The sequence below is a fragment of the Paramisgurnus dabryanus genome, chromosome 12 (genome assembly GCF_030506205.2).
Source record: "Paramisgurnus dabryanus chromosome 12, PD_genome_1.1, whole genome shotgun sequence".
Classification (NCBI taxonomy): domain Eukaryota; kingdom Metazoa; phylum Chordata; class Actinopteri; order Cypriniformes; family Cobitidae; genus Paramisgurnus; species Paramisgurnus dabryanus.
The window spans coordinates 10,228,733-10,252,207 of NC_133348.1; the positions used below are offsets into that span (position 1 = coordinate 10,228,733).

General features: G+C 37.0%; 1 protein-coding gene across 1 annotated transcript in view; it reads right to left on the minus strand.

The window, feature by feature from the left end:
* The window catches only part of tmem121ab (transmembrane protein 121Ab), a 47,059-nt gene extending 25,840 nt beyond the window's left edge, over positions 1-21,219 (minus strand). The window contains exon 1 of the mRNA XM_065256537.1: positions 20,998-21,219. The gene's annotated coding sequence lies outside the window, so the exon portion shown is untranslated. The remainder of the gene's footprint in view (positions 1-20,997) is intronic.
* Between the last annotated feature and the right edge of the window lie 2,256 nt (positions 21,220-23,475).

The following is a 23,475-nucleotide window of genomic DNA, read 5'->3' on the forward strand; positions in this document are numbered from 1 at the left end:
TCATCCATCTTGAGCTCTGCTGTACACATGTTGTACTGTTTGTCTGCACACTAACTGTATGTTAATAAACACCAATACAAACTCATTATTTATCAGTAAATGTCAAGTGTAAACACTACCCTGTTTATTTACCATGCTGCAAAATACTACCAAATACAAATATAAAGTATATATTACACGCTCACAAAGCGAGCAGATATTCAATATCATTTATATTTCATGTCTAATGAATTTCTTTGGTTCCAAGCTAATGAAATCAAGTCATATTTAAAATATAAGTAGTTGATTAAATGAAGACATTAAATCCAGAATGAATCTCTTTTAAGAAGACATCCGGCTTTGATCTCTAAATTTAAAGATGAATGTGGTAATTTTCCCATGAATCATAAATTATGTACATAAGCCCAGGAATAGACTAACCGAACCATTAGATCATACAGACGTTTTTAATAGGTTTCTCTGTGTACAGTATTTGTAATAATAATAATTTACTCCCCTTGTAATGAAACATGACTGTAAAATTTTACTGCAGTGTGTTAAACAATCATTATTCACCCGCGCTGTATTTACAAACAACATGCAAACAAAGATGTTAAAGCTTGGCTTTGTTGGCTTTGCAGTGCTGTTGTGCATACCAACATGATCTCATGAGAATATGTGTTTGTTTAACATAAAGTATGATTGTAATACACGGGTTAACTGGCCATCTGGAGCACCAGGACATTTTACCGGTGGCCTGGCGGTCGTTCTGACCTGCCGTGCAGTCAGCTCAGCTCAGGTTGACGTGGTAGGCTGATATGATTGAATGACGAACCTCTAAACATCTATGAATTAGGCTATAGCGGTGTAAAACTGCCACCACATGACCTTACTCCAGCAACGCACATTTGGCTATATCTGAGAAACATGCAGTGCAAATGCAAAGAGAGAAAGTGAGCGAATAAAAAAAAGCCCTTGTCACAGAGGCAGTGAGATGCTGCAAAAACACAAAAAGTAGGCCTATATAAATATGTTTATTTCATTTAATGTAAAATATAAATATTTCAACATTTGAACTGTGTATCATCCCTTTTAAAAAGTATTTGCCAACTGTGTGTTTGTCTGTGGTTTGATACTGTAGGATACACTGTGTATTCCTATTAAGTTTTTGAGGGTTCACCTACATTATAGACATAGATGATAACTAGGGATGCACCGATAGGATTTTTTGGGGCGATACCGATTTAAACAGACAACTTCTGGCCGATATGGATGCCGATACCGATATTAAACACTTGTATACAATACTATACAGTTTGTCTATTAGCTAGTTTATTTCTGCATCAAATTATTTTTACTGAACATGGATTGGATCTAATTAACATTCAACTGACCAACATAATAAGAGAGGCACAAATTAAGCTAAAACAAATATAAGAAGACAGCATGACAACCTTCAAAGGTGGTTTTTGCTATTCAGCATTTATTTTATTAACGACATTAACTCATTTTTTACATATAATGAATTTCTTTAGTTAATTAATAAACAATCGGTATCGGCCTTTCTCGTGCTATTGCCGATATGCCGATGGTTTCAAATCCATCAAAAATCGGCCGATAAATATCGGCGGCCGATACATCGGTGCATCACTAATGATAACTCCTCATTAAGGTATAGATCACTTGTTGGTCAGTCCCCTTTTCTATATTTTAAATCTGTTTAAATTTGTTCCCAGTCAGATAAACACAGGGGCTGAGTTTATAATTCGTCTGGTAGTTTACCTGTTATATCAACTAATAATGTTAACCTATAAGATTACATGAACATGGTGAGGGCAGCAGCGAAGGTGGCCTGGGATGGAGTTAAATAATTCAAAAATGTAATTATTGTCTCAGTCCGCCCCTGGTACCACACAAACATTTGATTACATTTTTATACACGCTGAAACATATAATTTTAACATGTTGACAGTACTAATATGTTAATTATTTACATATTTACAGCTTTACATACATACAATATTCCTATTTATAAATATTAAAATCACAGGGAAACTTATTTAAGACAGTTTACTCATTTTTTCTAATGAAATGCTCATGACTTTCACAGAATCACACAATATTAAACAAGATAAAACCTTAAAACAAATTATTGAACCATTTTGTAATATTTAGTTTGTTAATTCTCATGACACACAAAAGGCGTTTTCTCCTACAATAATAATTACACCAAATCACGACATAAATTCACAAAAGATGTTCATTTGATTCATTCGCTGTAATCCACATTTTTTTTAACAGATCCAAACTCAGCTCTTTATCCATCTCAGTTCTCATCAGTGACCGTTAACATCAAATCTCGTGTTGCTTTACGGCAGTGATATCAAACGCTCATTGGCTCTTTCAGTCTTTCAGTCATTTTACTTTTGAAATTTAAAATGTGCGTGTTGACAGAGAGAAGCTGGATTAGCATTCTCGTGGATTAATAACTTTAGTACTTCTCTGTAATTCATAAAGTTATGGGTGTAAGGAAAGGTTTGGGGTAGGGTTAGTGTGGTAACATTATTGATAAAGTGGTTAAAGGGAAATTCTTTATGGTATGACGGATTTGGTTTATTTTTTGTAGCTGTAAAACATAATAATGCTACGATTAAATGTTGCAAATACGACTACATTTACCGCTTCAGCATCAATTTAAATGTACAAAAAATGCGTTTTGTGTTTTCGAAGTTACGAAAGTTGAGGCTGTTCTGCGTCTGTAATAAACCTCAGTAAAAATGATTAATCGTGTTTTAACTAACTGATCGTTCAGTAAGATTCTTTCTTAAACTGATAGGAGTGAATCTCAATGAGAAGTGAAAGGTCTAATGAAGAGTGTTGCATTGTGGGATTGAATATTAATTGGAGTGAGCTCTGGTTGTATGCTGTACATTGTAGATAATGACGTATAGACATTCAATGCTTGGAAAACGACTGCATGTTGTGTGTTCTGTATACACATGCTTAACTCTTTACTCCCTTGTGATTATATTAAAACTATCTGATTTCACTGTAATGATTTTAAAGAGATTTGCTTGTGTTTGCTTTGTAGTGATCATGGCAGCAGTAATTCATCAAGTAATGAGAAGGTGTGCTATAAGCGACTGTGTGTCCAGACATCTACTGTATCCGAGCTTCATGTACTGCATTATAAAGAGTGCTTCAGAGACCTGGACTGCAGTGATGGAGCGATGACCTACAATCTCAGTAAAGCGTGTCGATCTGCAGCTCTCTAAACCGACCCGTGACGTGAGGAACCGGCCTGTGAGGTGAGGAACAGAGATCTGCAAGATTACTGAATCTGATGCTAAGTCATCGGTCTGTTTATTAATTTAACTCAATGTTTGTGGGCACCATTCAACTCTCAGTCAGTTTCTAGCAGATTTGTGTTGTGACAGCTTTCCACAGTCTGTTAACTCATCTGTGTCTTTCTGCTGGTGTCCAACTGTGCTGTAATGAAAAGACAAAGCCAAACTTTATGCAGCTTTGAGAGGAGATCCTCCAAATATCCATCAAACTTCAACATTAAACCTGACGCCAACAAAGCTGTTGTTATTTCTGCCATAATGATCTCATGCATTCATGCGGGGTCCACACAAGTTTTAAGATTCAGAGAAACAAAGATGTCTGAAACATTTTTATCATAAGTCAATAAATAATATTTCAATATCACATTTTAGCATCCTTTGCAGATGAACAGTAATGAACAAATTGCCATAAAATCTATGATTATATTATATTATATTATATTACTATATTGCGGCAGTCGCAAGTGTCTAGTTCATTTTCAATAAAAGACGCGTAGATAGTGGCAAAACGTGGGCAGTTATTGTCGGTTCGCACGCCTTGCTTGTGCACCTAAAAACCTGACACATTGAAGATAAATGTATTTGCACTAAATGCTGCACATAATGCTTTCACTACACAAGAAAAGCTGTAGCCGTGCAGCGATTTTGTCTGGATTTTTGTATGTTATTAACATGATAAAATATACAGCATACACAAAATTGATTCAATAGATTGATATGAATATATATATTTGTAGCTTATCTCTAAGAAATGCAAGACTTTTTTTGAGGAAAAAACTTTCTTAACGGCTTCAAGCTAAGATTAACAAGGCAAACAAGTATCAATCCATCAAAGCATTTCAGAGTGCTGTGTAATAAAGTGTGTTGTGTTATATCAACTTCACGCCAGATTTTCAACAGCCCAAAAACTCTTTGTCAGTCTCACGAGAATCAAAACAATTACACAGTTCATCTAAAACTGATTTAAGTAAAGAAAACATCCGAATTTGTGATGCATCTGATTATTGAGCATTGAGATGCTTCATTTTCTGGATTGATGTTTTTTAGACTATGAAGGGAAAAATAAAATAAATTTTTTCTGTAAGATGTTTACCAGGCAGGCGATGGTGCATGAAGAAATCACATTTCCCCTCAAAACAGCACCTGCTTTTCTTCATAGTGCGCACACACGCAAGCACGCACGCACGCACGCGCACACACACACATTTTAGTTATTTCTTTTAATGTATTGGACCCCATATAGTGTTGAGTTGACGGATTCATTTCCCACAGGGATTCAGTCTCTAGCTGCTTAGCTTGAAAAAATGGGCAGATGACAAATTAAACTGTGTTTCGAGGCACAAATAAATGTGTTGTGTGTGTGTTTTTCATATGCTACCATTTGTTATTTGTTTTGCCGTGTAGGACATGATTTTGTTTTGTTAAAGACATAATATAATGTCAGTAGTTTGTGTGTAAGCAGTTATTTCTATCTTTTGTGAAGCTAAACCATAATTATAAGAATAATGCAGCATAGATCAGAATCTAATCAAACACCTTTGCCTACTTCATTAGTTGTTGTTAGGTTAAAATCAATGATTGAAATCAATCTTTGATGCTCTTAATGTCATCATTAGAATTATGTGACTTTAGTCTGGATTTCACAGACAGGAACACATTTTATTGTTTTAATGAGTTTGACTCATTTTAGATCAGATCAGAATTATTTTCAAGAGACAACAGATGAAAAAAAAGTTGTATGTATGTACTGAATTAGCTATAGACCGATACATTGCAATGGCCGATGTTTTTGTCTAATAATGTCTAATAAGTTTTTCTATGTTAAATTTCTTCGTAATGAAAAGACACTAGTTCACTGACAGGACCGTAGTTTACTGACAATCGGGGCAATTTCACTTTTATTATTTGCGGACGTATTGCTGGTGATATGTATGCGATATTGTTTACTTGTTAGTGAACTATGGCTTTGTGTAGTAAATGCCGCTCCATCTGAAAGCAGGTGATGGAGATTTATTACTAATCAAGGAACCAGCATTACTGGCGAGATGCGCAGGACAATTGCATGAGATTTATCGTGCAGCCCTAAAATGCCAAATTTCAATCAACTCCAGACCTTTAACAGACTTCATTTATGAGGAAATTATTTAACAAATAAACAATTAATGTTTCCAAAAATAGCTGCACTGTATGCCACTATTCATTATATGACAGCTAAAATAACACTAAATGTGTCTCTGTCCCAATATTTATGGATATGACTGTTTATAAATATTAACAATTTTTTTGTTTCACCCTTTTTTTGTTTGTCTCTCATTTACTGTAGTTAGATTTTTTTTAAAATATATATCAGCCGCATTCTCAGTATTGGTATCGGCTTAAAAAAACACATCGGTTGACCACTATGTTGTATGTACAGTGGGGAAAATAAGTATTTGACACATCAGCATTTTTATCAGTAAGGGGATATTTAATTGGGCTATTAACACAAAATTTCCACCAGATGTAGCCATCAAACCAAATATTGAATTCATACAAAGAAATCAGAACATTTAAGTATACAAGTTGAGCCATAATAAATAAAGTGAAATGACACAGGGAATAAGTATTGAACAGACTTTATTTAATACTTTGTAGAAAAGCCTTTGTTGATGATTACAGCTTCTAGACGTCTCTTGTATGGAGAGACCAGTCGTCTGCATTGCTCAGGAGTGATCCTGTCCCATTCTCCCCACAAATTGTCTTTAAATCTTGAAGGTTCCTGGGCCTCTTTTGTGAACTTTGGTCTTCAGTTCACTCAGGTCAGGTGATTGACTGGGCCATACAAGCAACTTGATTTTCTTTCTTTGAAACCACTTAATTGTTTCTTTGGCCTTGTGTTTGGGATCATTGTCTTGTTGAAATTTCCACCCTCTTTTCATTTTCAGCTTTCTTGTACATTTCTCCATTCATCCTGCCTTCAATAATATGAAGTCTGCCAGTAACCCTTGCTGAAAAGCAGTCCCAAACCATGATGCTTCCACCCCAAACTTAACTGTTGGTAAGGTGTTCTTGGGGAGGTGGGCAGTGCCATTTCTTCTCCAAACATGGTGTGTAGAATGACTGCCAAAAAGTTGACCATACTATAGTCTCCCAATAATCCACAGGCTTCTCCAAATGCTCTTTCGCAAACTTTAACCAAGCCTCAACATGCTTTTTGTTCAGCAATGGAGTCTTGCGTGGTGAGCGTGCATGGATGCCATGGCGGTTCAGTGCATTGCTTATAGTTTTCTTTGAAACAACAGTACCTGCTGATCCAAGGTCTTCTTGAAGTTTTGTCCGAGTGATTTTTGGCTCTTGGAGAACTCTCCTGATTATTCTTTGTACTTCTCGGGCAGGGATCTTACGTGAAGCACCTGATTGTGGCCGGTTTATGGTGAAGTGATGCTCTTTCCATTTCAGAATAATGGCCCCTACAGTGCTCACAGGAACATTCAGCATTATGGAAATGCGCCTTTAACCATTCCCATCAAAATGCTTTTCAACGATAAGATTACAAAGATCTTGAGAGAGTTCTTTGCTTTTACCCATCATGAAGTCTTTCCTGTGTGCCTCCTGGGTAATGAGAAGCATTTATAGGCCATCAATTAGGACTAAAGCAGCTGATATCAGTTAGTACTGATGGGGGCAGGGTTTATCTCTCAATACTGACAGATTTCAGGTGATCTCCTGTCTTTCTATGCCATTTTGCACCTTGTTCTCTTTATGTGTTCAATACTTATTCTCTGTGTCATTTCACTTTATTTATTATGACTCAACTTGTATACTTAAATGTTCTGATTTCTTTGTATGAATTCAATATTTGGCTTAATGGCTACATCTGATGAAAATTTTGTCAATAGCCCACTTAGAAACCCTCTTACTGATAAAAATGCTGATGTGTCAAATACTTATTTTTCCCACTGTATGTACTGTGAAACATCGTGTTTTGTATGTTGAACTACAGTGTATGCTATTTTTATGATAAGTAAATGTGTACAGTAGTGTGCATTGATGTCTAGCTTCTGTATAGTCATTCTGTGCCCTGTTTAAACACAATACTACATGTATCATTTCATATATTTTCTCCAATTAACAGTTATTCATGACCTTAAATAAAGTAAAATCCCTTCATGCACACTATCTCACTATTATTAGTAAATTAAAGTAAATGTTCTTCTAAAGGAATTGTGTATTACTCCCATAAATCCCTGTGAATAGAATTGACCTTTTCAACGGAATTGAATTATAAGGCCATAGATCTATAAACACTGTACATCACTATGGATTATAAAAAATAACTATTTAAAAATAAGCTCATAACAAGAGATCTCTGCCGACGATTCCTTATCTGCTGGATCTGCAAGCGTGTGCATGTTGAGATTATGAGTGTTCTTAAAGGGGTCATATTATGAAACTTTTTTAAGATGTTAAATAAATCTTAGGTGTCCCCAGAGTGCGTATTTAAAGTTTTAGCTCAAAATACCTCACAGATAATTTATTATAGCATGTTAAAATTTCCACTTTGTAGGTGTGAGCAAAAATGTGCTGTTTTTGGGTGTGTCCTTTAAAATGCAAATGAGCCGATGAAATGCAAACACTGATCACCATAATAGTGGTTCGTTGAAATTGATTCTCGATTATTTTCTCTTTCCCTCAGCACTAAATGTCAGTGTCATGATTGGATAGTGTAGATTAAGGGGAAGGGTAGAAAGGGTATTATCCCTTTCTGACATCACAAGGGGAGCCACATTTTAATGATCTATTTTTTTACATGCTTGCAGAGAATGGGTCACCAAAACTAAGTTACTGGGTTGATCTTTATCACATTTTTTAGGTTGATAAAAGCACGGGGGAACCAATTATAGCACTTAAACATGAAGTCAGATTTCCATCATATGCCCCCTTTAAAGTACAACGGACAGAATAACCTCAAATTCACCCCAAACACAAACACACGCTCACATTAACTATTCTTGTGTCCTGTTTTATACACAACGCAGTCTATTTAACACATGCTGGTGTAGTGTTACACAATATAAAGTAGTTGTCATTGCTTTCTATGCATGCTTTTTTATAAATGATCAAATCTCTGTGCTCAAATCTTTTATGATGCTGGGCTCCATCCTTAGACATGCAGTTGTTGGTGTACACAACTGTATTGATGGATGATTGTCTAGTGATCATGACAGCAGTACAATACATTAACTGATGGTGAAGTGTATTATAATGGCATAAATCCAGTGCTGTGCGTCCTGCATTATAAAGAGCTGAATCCTGTGTCTAGATCACAGTGTTATAGTCGCGCTGTAAGATCATGACTTTCTGTTATTATCCATCCCTCACGACCTCATGCTTGCATCCGGCCCACATACTTGTGAATTATGCCGTGTAATTTGCCATCAGCACTGATTTTTGGAGGTTTGCCATTACCTGGTTTGCATAATTCCTTAAATAAATTGGGAGCTCATATAGCACGGACAACGCATGCAAATAAATGACACCATCAGCGGACACAATTCAGCCTCATTCACTGTAATTCCCCCTGACTGTCATTTACATTTAGAGCGTTTTATTTATTTAGCAGCGAGGAGACTTCACCTCTCTCCTCTGTTTTCCTCTTCTCATTTGGCCGGAGGGCTCGGTAATTGCAAAGATAAAATCAATAACAATTGCGGATAAGATATCTGCACGTAGCCACAGACACACAGTGAAGGCAGAAAATCAGCAGCAGCAAATCCAGACAGATGCTTTGTGAGGAACCCGAATGTGTGACCTCGACCCTGCAGCATATCAGCGGCGTTCAGAGCTATAGATTATTAGTGTTATGTGGGTGGTTGTCAGGACTTGGCTATGTAGTTGCTAAAGTCTTGTTACGATTTTCTGGATTGTTAGCAGGATCTGGGTCCGAAAAGCTGGTGACTGGTGAACATGGTGAACATTTAATTTATTAAGATGTGTAGAACCAGTGGTCGAAATAGCCAAGTTTCACTGTTTGGGGACCTATTTTATACTTTTATATCATACAGTACAGTAGATGCAGGAAATCCCACGATATCTATGCATGAAATTTACATAGCGTTTTGAGTCAGTGTGCCCTCATTTGACGAACTAAGCGCATGGTCTAAAGCGGCGCACGTGCACAGTGTAGAGGGGCGTGACCGAATCCACTTATGTTCATGGAGCGCACGAGAGGGTTGTTCCTATTCTTGAGTAATGGGTGTATTTTGGGCGGAGGAACAAGACCCCCAGTTTAAGATTAATGTCAAGTAATTGTGTTGTTTTCATTCGTATTGAAATTGTTATTTTTTAATTAAAACCTTTAAAAGACGTTTTCTTTTAGTCATGGAAGTAAAAATAGCAGGCTTTTAATTGCTGTAAATGTATGGCTATCCAATATCATCAACAAATAATTTACAAGTATGTAAGTAAAGCTTTGTACTCTAAAAATACTTTATTTGCAGAAGATAAAGAATTTACAAACATGCGGAGAGCTGAAGCGTTTCAGCACCCGGACAGTGGCATGAGTTTTTTTTTTAAAGCATTACTTTAAAAATGTTTCTCATCTTACCATATCCACAGGTACAGAGTCATCATATACAATAAATCTGTGTGGTAGCATTTGAAAAACATTTAGGAATAGATGGAATATTTGCATTTGTTTAAAGCAAAACAAAAACCAGGCTACAGGTGAAGCAGCTCTTTACGCCTTCTAACTTCTCATAATCGATCTTCATTTATGTCCAAGAGACTCAATAATAATCTTTTACATTTTAATTCTTTAATTTTTCATATTATAAAAAGGTTGTGTTCTGCTGCGCATTCATGTGTGTGATAAGCAAACGCACATTGTCGTCCGGTATTACGAACGCGCTCATTAAATAACAAAAGCAATATTGCGCCATTGACTTTAGACTTTAGACCAGGTTTTAGTTGGACAATGGCATAGTCTATAGTGTATTTGCTATTTAAATAACGTGGCGCTAAACGCGAAAATTATCATTCCGCCGGGTTAAAACTAGCAAAAGACACTTACACATTGCGCTGCATTGCGCTGCATTGCGCTGGGTGTATGATAGAGCCCTATGAGTCCACCCTTATTTTCAGCTTTGGATATAACGTGTATGGTGCTCGTTTGTCTCAAAGTCAACTTTATTGTCAATTATGCTATTAAAATTAGGTCCCCTCAAACCGCAGCATACAACAACAACAACATTACACAAAAACAGTTTTAGAAATTAAAAATAGATATAAATAATATGCAGTATTTAAGAAGAAGAAAAGTAGACATTGCGGCACATAAAAGTACAGTATATTTAAAATATATTTAAATAGTGCAAACAGTGTGCAGGTTGGATAGCAGCATTTGTGTGTGTGCGTCTGATTTTTATCAAGCATTTATGCATGACATTTGCATATTCATGAGACTTTTGAAAATTTAGGTCACATAAGTTTATCAAACCCAAGAGATGAGCACAATAGCAATAAAGTTTACTGGAGAAAGTATTGTGTGTTTGTGTGTGCGACATGTGTCTGTGCACATACATGCGTGTATTTGAGGTGTGTATGTGTGTGTTTGTGTGTATCTGCTGGCCTCTCCACTTCAGCTGATTGATTTCACATCAGACGTCTAATTACTGTAGGCCTTTAGGAAACTGAGGTCTTTAATACATCACCACTGTGTGTAGAGTATAAGATTAAACTCCTGTGTGTCCTGTGTTTCTCCCATGATGTTTAGTCTCGGTTTAATATTCACTATCATTTGTAAATGACACTGATGTGCACGTGACACTCCTGAAGAGTAGAAACACTGTGACAATTTACCAATGTTAACCAACTGTTGTCAACCTCCGGCTCAACCAATGATGTGAGTTTTAAAATATTACCATAGTATGTGAAAGTCTGGAGTATCCACTACATTGTTGTCCTATTACTTCACCTCATTGCAGGTTATAGATAGTATATATGTGGTTTTAACTCGCTATAAACCTTACAGAAATGTAAATGGCGGGACTGACTTGATTCCTGGCCATCAGAGTCTTAGTGGTGGATGTTTCACCTCTCATTGATCACACAAGTCAGTCTGATATTGATTGAAATAGAGGCCATTATGTCAGTAGGGATTATGAGCCTTAGAAACAGGAGAGAGAGAGAGAGAGAGAGAGAGAGAGAGAGAGAGAGAGAGAGAGAGAGAGAGAGAGACTATTTTTACAGTGAATTTTCATATTTTATAAGATTTGAAGAGTTGTTTAGATTATGTTGGACATATGATATTCTCTAAAATGAGTAAGTGTCCCATCGCTCTGCCTCTCCTTTGCAGTGTCCTCTATTGGTTTGAAGTGGTTACTTCGTTTATAATCAGCGGGATTGGGTACACCGGTGCACAGGCGTGCTCATCTCTTTAAAAAGCCTAGTTTTACTTCCCAGCAGGAGAGAGGCGTTCTCATCAATGAACTGCGAGCATGAGTATTTGTTGTGTCTTTGGAAATGATTCACAGGCAATTTATTTTCAACAAAATGTGAAATAAAATAATTGTTTATCTCGCTCTCCTATGAGGGAGTAACAATAAGTTTGAACTGTTGTTATACTGATGTTCAATTTTAAGGCTGTGACGATGCATTGCGTTCCCCATTAAAAATACCTAAAATCACTATTGAGTTTGAGTCGCTTATAATGTGCATTTAAAAAAGCAACACTGTACACAGTACAGTACACAGTGCACGCAAACACACACAGTAGACGTATTGTATGGTGTGATGTGTATTTGTAATTTTTTTATATATATTTCAGGGGTTGGATCGTTTCACTTGTGGCTTGGATTATAATCACTTGTGGATGCCAATTCACTCCCTAGCAACCAAACAGAGGTACCCTAGCAACCGTTTAGCAAGACCTATATCTCTATAGAATGTCTTAGAGACATGGCAGTTTATATCACTCAAACTGGCAAGTAGCCTTTGGAGTGTTGTCATTGACAGCTGTCAAGCCACCCCCTAGCAACCAAAGACAGTACCCTAGCAACCAATTAACAAAGCCTATACCTCTGCATCAGAACATTGAAGAGACACGAGGGCTGGATCGTTTCATTTGTGGCTTGGAATATAATCACTGGTGGATGCCAAATTACTCCCTATAAACCAAACAGAGGTACCCTAGCAACCAATTAACAAAGCCTATACCTCTGCATCAGAACATTCTAAAGACAGGAGGGCTGGATCGTTTCACTTGTGGCTTGGAATATAATCACTGGTGGATGCCAAATTACTCCCTAGAAACCAAACAGAGGTACCCTAGCAACCAATTAACAAAGCCTATATCTCTGCATCAGAAGATTGAAGAGACACGAGGGCAGGATCGTTTCATTTGTGGCTTGGAATATAATCACTGGTGGATGCCAAATTACTCCCTAGAAACCAAACAGAGGTACCCTAGCAACCAATTAACAAAGCCTATATCTCTGCATCAGAACATTGTAAAGACAGGAGGGCTGGATCGTTTCACTTGTGGCTTGGAATATAATCACTGGTGGATGCCAAATTACTCCCTAGAAACCAAACAGAGGTACCCTAGCAAACCAATTAACAAAGCCTATACCTCTGCATCAGAACATTGAAGAGACACAAGGGCTGGATCGTTTCACTTGTGGCTTGGAATATAATCACTGGTGGATGCCAAATTACTCCGTAGCAACCAAAGACAGTTTCCTAGCAACCGATTAACAAAGCCTATATCTCTGCATCAGAACATTGAAGAGACACAAGGGCTGGATCGTTTCATTTGTGGCTTGGAATATAATCACTGGTGGATGCCAATTTACTCCGTAGCAACCAAAGACAGTTTCCTAGCAACCGATTAACAAAGCCTATATCTCTGCATCAGAACATTGTAGAAACATGGGGACTGGATCGTTTCACTTGTGGCTTGGAGTATAATCACTGGTGGATGGCAATTTACTCCGTAGCAACCAAAGACAGTTTCCTAGCAACCGATTAACAAAGCCTATATCTCTGCATCAGAACATTGTAGAAACATGGGGACTGGATCGTTTCACTTGTGGCTTGGAATATAATCACTGGTGGATGCCAATTTACTCCGTAGCAACCAAAGACAGTTTCCTAGCAACCGATTAACAAAGCCTATATCTCTGCATCAGAACATTGTAGAAACATGGGGGCTGGATCGTTTCACTTGTGGCTTGGAGTATAATCACTGGTGGATGCCAAATTACTCCCTAGAAACCAAACAGAGGTATCCTAGCAACCAATTAACAAAGCCTATATCTCTGCATCAGAACATTGAAGAGACACAAGGGCTGGATTGTTTCATTTGTGGCTTGGAATATAATCACTGGTGGATGCCAATTTACTCCGTAGCAACCAAAGACAGTTTCCTAGCAACCGATTAACAAAGCCTATATCTCTGCATCAGAACATTGTAGAAACATGGGGACTGGATCGTTTCACTTGTGGCTTGGAATATAATCACTGGTGGATGCCAATTTACTCCGTAGCAACCAAAGACAGTTTCCTAGCAACCGATTAACAAAGCCTATATCTCTGCATCAGAACATTGTAGAAACATGGGGGCTGGATCGTTTCACTTGTGGCTTGGAGTATAATCACTGGTGGATGCCAAATTACTCCCTAGAAACCAAACAGAGGTATCCTAGCAACCAATTAACAAAGCCTATATCTCTGCATCAGAACATTGAAGAGACACAAGGGCTGGATTGTTTCATTTGTGGCTTGGAATATAATCACTGGTGGATGCCAATTTACTCCGTAGCAACCAAAGACAGTTTCCTAGCAACCGATTAACAAAGCCTATATCTCTGCATCAGAACATCGTAGAAACATGGGGACTGGATTGTTTCACTTGTGGCTTGGAGTATAATCACTGGTGGATGGCAATTCACTTCCTAGCAACCAAACAGAGGTACCCTAGCAACCGATTTGCAAGACCTATATCTCTGAAGTAGAGTTCTGTTGATACATCGGGTGAGCTCTTTTGAAACATATTGGGCCCTATTTTAATGATCTGAAACGCAAGTGCGAAGCGCAACGCGCAAGTGAGTTTGTGGGCGGATCTTGGGCGCTGTTGCTATTTTCCCGGCGTGAGAAATAACTCTTGCGCCGGGCGCAAATCAATAAGGGGTTGGTCTGAAGTAGGTTCATTATTCATAGGTGTGGTTTGGGCGTAACGTCAAATAAACCAATCAGAATGCTATCCAACATTCCCTTTAAACGCAAGGGCGCAAGTTCCATGGCGGGTTGCTATTATTATGACGGATTTACCAGGCACACGCCAGGAGTGGTTCACTGCCGAGGAGACCGACGTTCTTGTAAGAGCAGTCAAAGACAGAGAAGTTGTTTTGTATAGGGATAGGAGAAACCCGCCCAAATCAGCGTAGGTTAAACAGGCGTGAGAGGAAATAGCCACAGTCTCATCAGCTGACATCCCCATCGTTGCGCCAAGCGCTACAATGATGTCAGGAGACGGGGGAATCCCAAGCTTGCCAGCATAAATCGGGCGCACGGTGTAACGGGAGGTGGATCTGCCTCTACACAGACGCCAGCAGAGGACATCGCTGCGTCCACCCTCACCGCTGAAAGGCTTTGGGGGCTTTGAAATCGGACTCAAGAAACGCAAGCAACGTCCAACTACAAAGTACTCTTACAAATCAAGTTCATATACATTAAGGTTTCTTATGAAAACATTTTAATCGTTATTTGCATGATAATTTTTTAACGCAGCCACACAATAAATAAAATATATCACCACAATGCTCACCACTATGATTCCCCTTATCTCATGTGTTAATATTTTTTAGTGTAACAATTTATGATTTGCAAAAATAACTGTTGCATCTGTGTAGATTAGATGCGTTGTGCACTCTATACATTATGGTCAACCCTGCGCCCTTAAAATAGCATAATGAACAACGCGCAACGCGCCACTGTCTTTAAACTTTTTTTTTCTGGTCAGTGGCGCAATTGTTTTTTGAAACTGCAAAATAGCATCAGGGATGGTTTGCGCCGGAACACGCCTCCTTTTTTGCGCTGAACCGCCCAGGGAGCGCAAGTTCATTCCCTAGTTTGCCGACGTGCGTTTGTGGAGGAAAAAACCTGCTGTGCGCCGGTGCAAAATACGAATGATACATGCGTCACTGACAAAGTCAATTGCGCTGGGTGCAAGATAGGGCCCATTAACATTATTGTACCAGTTTGTTTCCTGCATTTTACCATGGCAAGCACCACTTCGCATTTTCTTTCTAGTTTTGATATATATTTATCCTGATTGGTTTGTTGATCTATCAGAGCAGCAAGTTTTATTTGGATTTGTTTCTATAGATGGAGTTTGGTTCTTCTGATGGTTGAGTTTTTGGTCACTGTTCTTGAATCCGTAAATATTGAATATATAACAATATATTGTAAGTGGTTGTAAGTGGTGCTAATCATTTTGTGATGTTTGTGGCTCTTTACATGTGTTTATTTTGAACTGTGTAAATGTATTTAGTAAATGATCTGACAGGAACAATAGAGCTTAGATGTCTTTTTCTTTCAACTATAATGTTTTTCTGTATTATCTTTTTGATGTTCTTTTGGTTAGATTATGTAGACTGAGGGTTGAGTTGTGGGTTTGTTTATTGCTTTGGCTTGTTGGAGCATGTGAAGTTTTATTCCATTATTCATAAAAATAGATTGATTTATACTAAACCCTTGGTCTAAGACTGTTTATTACTTTGTTCCTCACTCTTAAAATGATAGTTCACCCAAAAATTCTGGCATCATTTACTCACCATTATGTTGTGCTAAACCTGTATGAGTGTTTTATTTTGATGATCACAAAAGAAGATATTGTGATAAATGATGGTAAGCACACAGCTGATTGTAACCATTGACTTCCATTTGTATTTGTTTCCTATATGGAAGTCAATGGGTGTGTGAACTATCCCTTTTATTAACTGTTGTGTAGTTTTACAAAACTTAACACATGTCGTGCTAACCACTTTTATTGTGCTTTTATTGACAGCTAACAATGACTGTAAATTGTTGTACAAATAAATTTAATGCTTTAATTTCTTTGTTTCACAGACATAACACTAAATAAAAGTGTCTGCTAAATGTAAATAAAGGCAGCACATGGGTTTAGTACATTTATGTGAGTAAATAATGACAATTCATTAGTGTTGGGTGTTTGTTTAAATCTAAGGCGCACTGATATAGATCAGATAGGTTTAGCAGGGTCAGACAGTCGACATCCTAAGACCTTAACTATCCTGACCTCACATATTGACTGGAGGTTTAGTGTAGCTGTGACATGATGGAGGATTTGTGGAAGCCATGAGAAATACAGGTCGCCCTTATCATACTTTCCCAGCAGTGCTGCTTTTAACCTTTTAATGTAAGATTATTTAGGTGTGTTGGTGTCGGTGTCACAGTTTCTTTTGAAAGACATTTACCGTCCAGCTCTGTAGACTTCTGCAATGCCTGATATATACAGTAATGTTTCAGTATGAGAGCTGTCAGTCTAGGAGACACACTGATGGGATACCGAGTAACCGTTACTGGGGTAAAACTGGTAATACATCATCATCTTCCATCTTGAATATTAGTGTATTAGTTTCTCATCTTAACTCTCACTGGATAAGATGAAATAGCCAATAAACACTTGTAAGTTGAATTCTTAATGCTTTAAATTGCAACAGATTTTAATTCTTATTTTTCTCAGGTTAATTTAAGACATGAACATTTTACTAGATGGACTTTATCTATGTAATGTAGGATTAAGACTGTGTATAGACAAAGGGTGTTTGCGTATTCAGGTGCAAAAGTGTGGAATAAGTTGCCCTTGGATATTAAGGTTGTAATGGATTATGTGGGATTTAGTAAAAGAGTAAAGAGATTTTTAGATGGGATGTCTTAAACTTGATATATTTGGCTTTTTATTTTAGATGTCATTTATATTGTAATTAGTCGTCACAAGAACTGATCTTTAAAACTAATAAACTAGTAACTTGTCATGCTTGACAAAAAGTGTAATACAGCTCCACTGCTACTCTTATGTCTATTTAATTCAAACAGATACAGCAAAGGCTAATAAAAAAGTATTACACGATAGACACTTTTTTGTAATAAATTAATAGTAAAAAAATAACGTAGTTTTAAGTTAAACATTGGTATTATTTAACACCCCTCTGTTTTTACTTTTTCATATTTCCTAAGTATAGTGTGACTCATAAAATTTTTCCAAATATAGACGGTTCACTACATAAACAAACGGCTTTTGTGGACTAAACGCAACTTCTGGTAGACTTCCACATATAATCAATAACAACAGAGTCATTTTACAGTAGCTTATTTCTGATAACAATGAAAAAGTCCCCTTGGTTACTTTCAATAGCAGGGGAGTATATTCGGGGCAGTCTGTAATATCAGCGTCTCCTGCAGCCATGTTACAGCAGCAAAGTCCTTGATTATTATGCCAGAATGAGAGTATAGTTCCTAGCCATGTCTGCCTAAAAAAATCACAACTTTGGTTATTTTTTAGCATGATGCTAATGGTCTAATCAGATTCAATGGATTATGCTAAGCTATGCTAGCGCCAGACCCAGAGATCAGCTGAATGGATTCCAAAACGGTAAAGATAAAATATTTGACTCTAGGGGAGCTGGAAAATGAGCATATTTTTAAAAGTGGAATGTACCTTTAAAGCAGTTTAAGAGCATGAAGAAAATACTGTAACAGGAAAAACTTTAACATATGGTGCTCATAGATGAGTTTTAAGTGATAAAATTATCGACTACAAGGGGACTTTAAGATTCATGTGCGCTATCCCAGAATCAATTAATGGAGATTATCTCCTTCTTACTTTTTCTCTATTAGGGAAATGATTTTCACCATCTTCAGAGATTTCTCACACAAGACAGCGGTAGATTTATTCACACTATGCATGTGATTTAAACAGTTTCTAGAGTAAGTGGCTGTGTTTGCATATTAATTACTACTACTAATCTGTCACATCTATATTCACAGAGACATATCTACTGTAACGTTCACAATCTCTTTTGTGTATTTCTACACTCACTTTCAAAGCAACATCTAATATCGGTCATTTCTGATTTATTAGCACCCATCTTAGATAAAATATATATAATCATTAGCATTCAGAGAGTATTATATGAAGAGTTTGGTTCCAAAACGTAATAAATCCATTTTGTCAAATTTCGGTAAAAACATGATTTCTATACCAAGAAAGTGACAAGATGAAAACCACTATTTTCTGTTACAAACTTTCACATAGCATCTTTAGGTTATAAAAACATAAAAAATTCAAATCCATAACTTGATTTTCAAAGATTTAGTATAAAAACTAATGCACAAAATGCAATAAATCAGAGTAAATAAAAGTTTTTTTTCAAAATGCTATAAATCTATTCAATCAATGATGTATAAATGTGCATTCATCTTTGCCATTATATATTCATTTAGTTGGTATACACCGATAAAAAATAAACATTAATGCCATTTATCACAACACTTACTTTGTTATATTAATGACCCTGTCATTGCTGCGGTTATATTTGACGCCGTCGCTTAACATTCTTCAAAGCGATCAGCTGTAAAATGTTTTGGTCCTCCTCGATTTTCGTTGACTTTGAGTAAAATAATGGAAAGTTTTTCATAAGATCCCCTGGGGTCAATGTGTTAGAATCACATAAACTTCACAGATGCTGTCGGAAGAAACAAGCACCCGTCTCCCGAGTGCCTCTCGCGTAAGTTATTGGATGTTGACGACTTAAAGTTACAATCTTTCTCAATTACAGAAAACAACCACAGGTTTATCAATGCAATTAAAGTATTATTTTGTTTTTGTTTGTTTGTTGATCACGAAGTAAAAAGTAGATGAGGAAAACTAGGATTCTGTGTACTCAACGCGCCGCCATTGTTTGTTTACATTGTGTGGAATGGTGCGCTCTGTAATATGTGGAGCGGATTTATTGCATTCTGTAGAAAAGGAGGAGTGGCGTATATCACGTTTTGGGAGAAAAGATGACAGAATAACACTGCAGATATTGGATTTTGCGTAAAATTAAGAATTTACTTTTAAATACTGACCTGATATAATACTGATTCTGACAGTAACTCATTTTTTTCAAAAATGGCATTTATCGCGTTTTGGAACCAAACTCTTCATATATCATAGTTTCATGTCTCAGCACACACAGTTTTTCAGTTGAAGTTCTCATAAACAAACAGATTATAGAGAAATGCAATTATTTGCTTTCAGATAAACCCACAGTGAGACTCGCCAGCGACTATAATCTTGATAAAAAAAAAATCTAAATAAATCTGGCACATACATCAGAGTCTATAAATAGAGAAAACCCCATTTAAACTGAACAATAAGACAAAAACCTGTTCTAGTTTGAGTTCATCTGACAATTTACACAGTTTATTTCCTTCAGTCTGGGGAATGACACATCTTATCCTTAGGGTAAAAATGGGTTTGCTCTTTATGAGCCTGCAATAGTCTCATTATCACACCATAGTAATAAAGGGTGATTTTTTTCATATTTCTAAGCGGTGAAGATGCTTTAAGGGGATTTTTAAAGCTCGGACTGCAGTTTATTCCTTTCAGATGTGATTTCAGTGGCAAATCTCATCTTCTTTCCGAGGGTTTTATGTCAGTTTTAGGCAGATGCAGGAAGGCCATTTCACTGAGTGAATGAGGAAAGTCAAATGACAGCAAACTAAAGCAACTTCAATTCAAGTCAATATCTTGAAATGGGACCTGCCCGTTTGATGGATAGGAGCTTCATGTACCAGTAAGCCACCAATGTCTGCTCAGTAAGAGGATATACTGTACTGTATATATGTCTGAATGCTAAAAGATTCCCCTGACAGTCGGCTTATTAAAGTCCTGCATAAAAGCTTTTTCTTATGTTTTTATCTTTTACCCTATCTGAGAAACAAACCATATCACATATTGCATTTAAAGGCAACTTTGGACCACTTATGAAGGCTTTGGAGAGCAGGGTTATTCCCAAGAGATCACCAGTCCAATGATTTCCAGAACACTGAGGCTTCATAAATCAAACGCTGGCTGCCTAATATCATAAAATACCCGGAGAGGCTTTCAGGACTTCAGTGCTGTGTGTGCGTAATAAACTTAAAACCCAGCAGCAGAAATCCTTTGCAGAAACTAAAGCAGATACAAACATCCCATAATACACAGATGTGATAGCAGTGATGTGTGATTTGATATCATTTAAATCATGCATGTTAGGAGATTATCTATGAGAAATGTTGTATTTTGGTGTAAAATCATCTGTCACTTGGTAATAGCTCTCTAATGCTAATATAAAATCAATTGGTCATGTTTTTGTTTGGGGTAATCATACTTTTACTAAACAGCCATTTTACTAACTAGTCTGAGTCATGTTGCAGTTTCACATCTGACTCCTGTTACTTGTGTACACTCAATAGTTTTGGGTTTACCCTCAGTCCAAATGTAAAATCAGGACCGGTTTACTAACTGTTACTTTGAGTAGCTGAGTGACATGCAGACCACAGAGTACTAGTTTCAGACTACTAGTTTTAAATAAAGCTTTAGTTTCTTGATATATAATAATAAAGTTATTGTTTTTCTCACCTACTCACTCACAGCTCGCAGTCCGTCGTACTGAATGAGGGTTTAATCCAGAGGACAGAAATCCCTCCATAATAATGATTCCATGAGGTTTACAGAATTAAAATCCAGCTCATGTAGTGAGACATAAACATAACGGCTCAGAAGGCAGATAATGTCGAGAGGAGAAGCTTTACAAAGAGAAAAACACATTTGGTTTCCAGCGCCTAACCTGATCAGCTCACAGCTGCGCTCGTATGAAACAACGATGCAGTTCACGCTCGCTCGCTCTCTCTCTCGCTCTCGCTCTCAATCTCTCTCTCTCACTTTCTGCCTCTTTAACACACACTCTATGTCTCTCTCTCTCTCTCTCGCTCTTTCCCTCTCTCTCTTTCTCTGCCTCTTTAACACACACACTCTCACTGTCTCTCTCTCTCTCTTTCATACACTCTCTATGTCTCTCCCTCTATCTCTAACGTACTCTCTTACACTAACTCTAATTTTTTCCAAATTTAATAGTACTTTTTTTGGCATGATCATGTGTATTTACAATATTGCGATATCACAATATTACATGCAGTATTACTCTCATATTTGTAATTTAAAGGAACTTTATTGTCACGTTTGTGTGACCCTCACAATATCGTGATATAGCGATACAACGGCAAACATATTGCGATATTATGCACGCGCATAAATTTGTTTTGATTGGCGCGATTGTGTGAAATTACAATATTACAATAAACTACAGAATTGTGCACACACTTATATCTTTGATTTAAAGGTATTTAAATGTATCGCTTTATCTGCATGACCGTGTATTTACAGTATCATCACAGTATACTGTGATGTATCGCAGTGTTACACGCACACATTCATATTTTTAATTTAAAGGCATTTTATTGGCACGACCATGCGCTTACAATATGGCCACAGTATATCATGATGTATCGCAGTGTTACTCGCACACTCATATTTTTAATTTAAAGGCATTTTATTGACATGATTGTGGTACTTACAACATTGCAATATCAGAGCATATCACGGTTTTGCGATATATCACGGTAATATGCGCCCACTCTCAGAATCTTAATTTATTGCCACGATTGTGCATAAGCACAATATCATGGTACAATATATATATTTATACCATGGTCTGTTTAAATACTCGATTCTGATTGGCTGGAAGGTGTGCATTAAAACCGTTTAACGCAAAGGTAGTTCCAGTCAGTTTGATTAAAGTTAGAAATTAATCCACTACTATAAACATTGGTAACCATAGTAACACAGTTACACTTGCAGAGAGAGCGAGAGAGAGATTTCCAACTGTTTGATTTTTGTTTTCATTTAATTTAATCCATTTCAATAAATGTAATGTGTCCTTATATAATAATCGTGGTTAGAGACGTCGGTTTTATTTCACACTTTACATAATTCATTTAAATAAATGATTAGTTCAAATAAAGATTGCCTTGTCACTGTCAGTGTTGGCTGTCATTCATAAATTATTTAATGAATTTAAATAAATATGATAATTCATTTAAATAAATGCAATACAATGGCACTACTTTATTTAAAGCGGACGAAGTGCGAGCCTTAACTTAAGAAGATGACCGTCATTTTTTACCTGTCGGTTAAAATTACACTGTAAACATTAATTACAGCTTTAACTTGGCAAATAACCAAGGTATAAGCGGGATAATCCACGGCCAGCCATGCATTAAAGGCCAGCTACGCGTCGGGTGGTTCTTCGCCTCTACGTCGTGCATTAAAACCCTTTAATGCATGGCTGGCCGTGGATTATCCCATACTTAATATATAACAGTTTTTCACTATTGCTAAGATACATTTCTTGAATGCTGCTCTCTTTTTCTCTAAACTGTGAACACAAAACCCAGTTTTCAAGCTACGTTCACAAAACCTCAAACTCTTCTTGCAAAACCAAGCTTTCACCTCAAAACAGTTCAATCTTTGCTCAAAACTGAATTATGTTGTCAAATCGTGCCCCGAGTCAATCAAAATTAAAAACACTATGGAACAGTCACTACGTAGAAAAATAGAAAACACAATGCTCAGGACATGAAGCTTGAAAAATAAATGTTTATTGTTTACTGTAGGCTAAATGCATGTTGCAAAACTGAAAAAAAAACTGTGCATTTGGCACTTGTACAAAAAGACAAAAGAGAAATCTTATGCAGAACATGGTTTCGTCAGATATTACTGATCTTTGTCTTCGCTGACCACCGAGACCTCCTCTCAAACTCTTCCACACAGATTTCTATCCATTGTAGGGCCTCACAAACCAGTGCTCTCTGAACTGTCTTGCTGTATATGTTCCCTCATATCATTAGACACAAGTGTGATCAAATTTGAATTGTTGTGTTCAAATAGTGACACTTGTGCTTTAATTGTGTTTGACTTTTGTCACCTGTGTTCACCATTTTGCACAGGTTTTGCCAAAAGAGTGACTGATTCAATCAGTGGGTTCAGGCAACTGAGCAT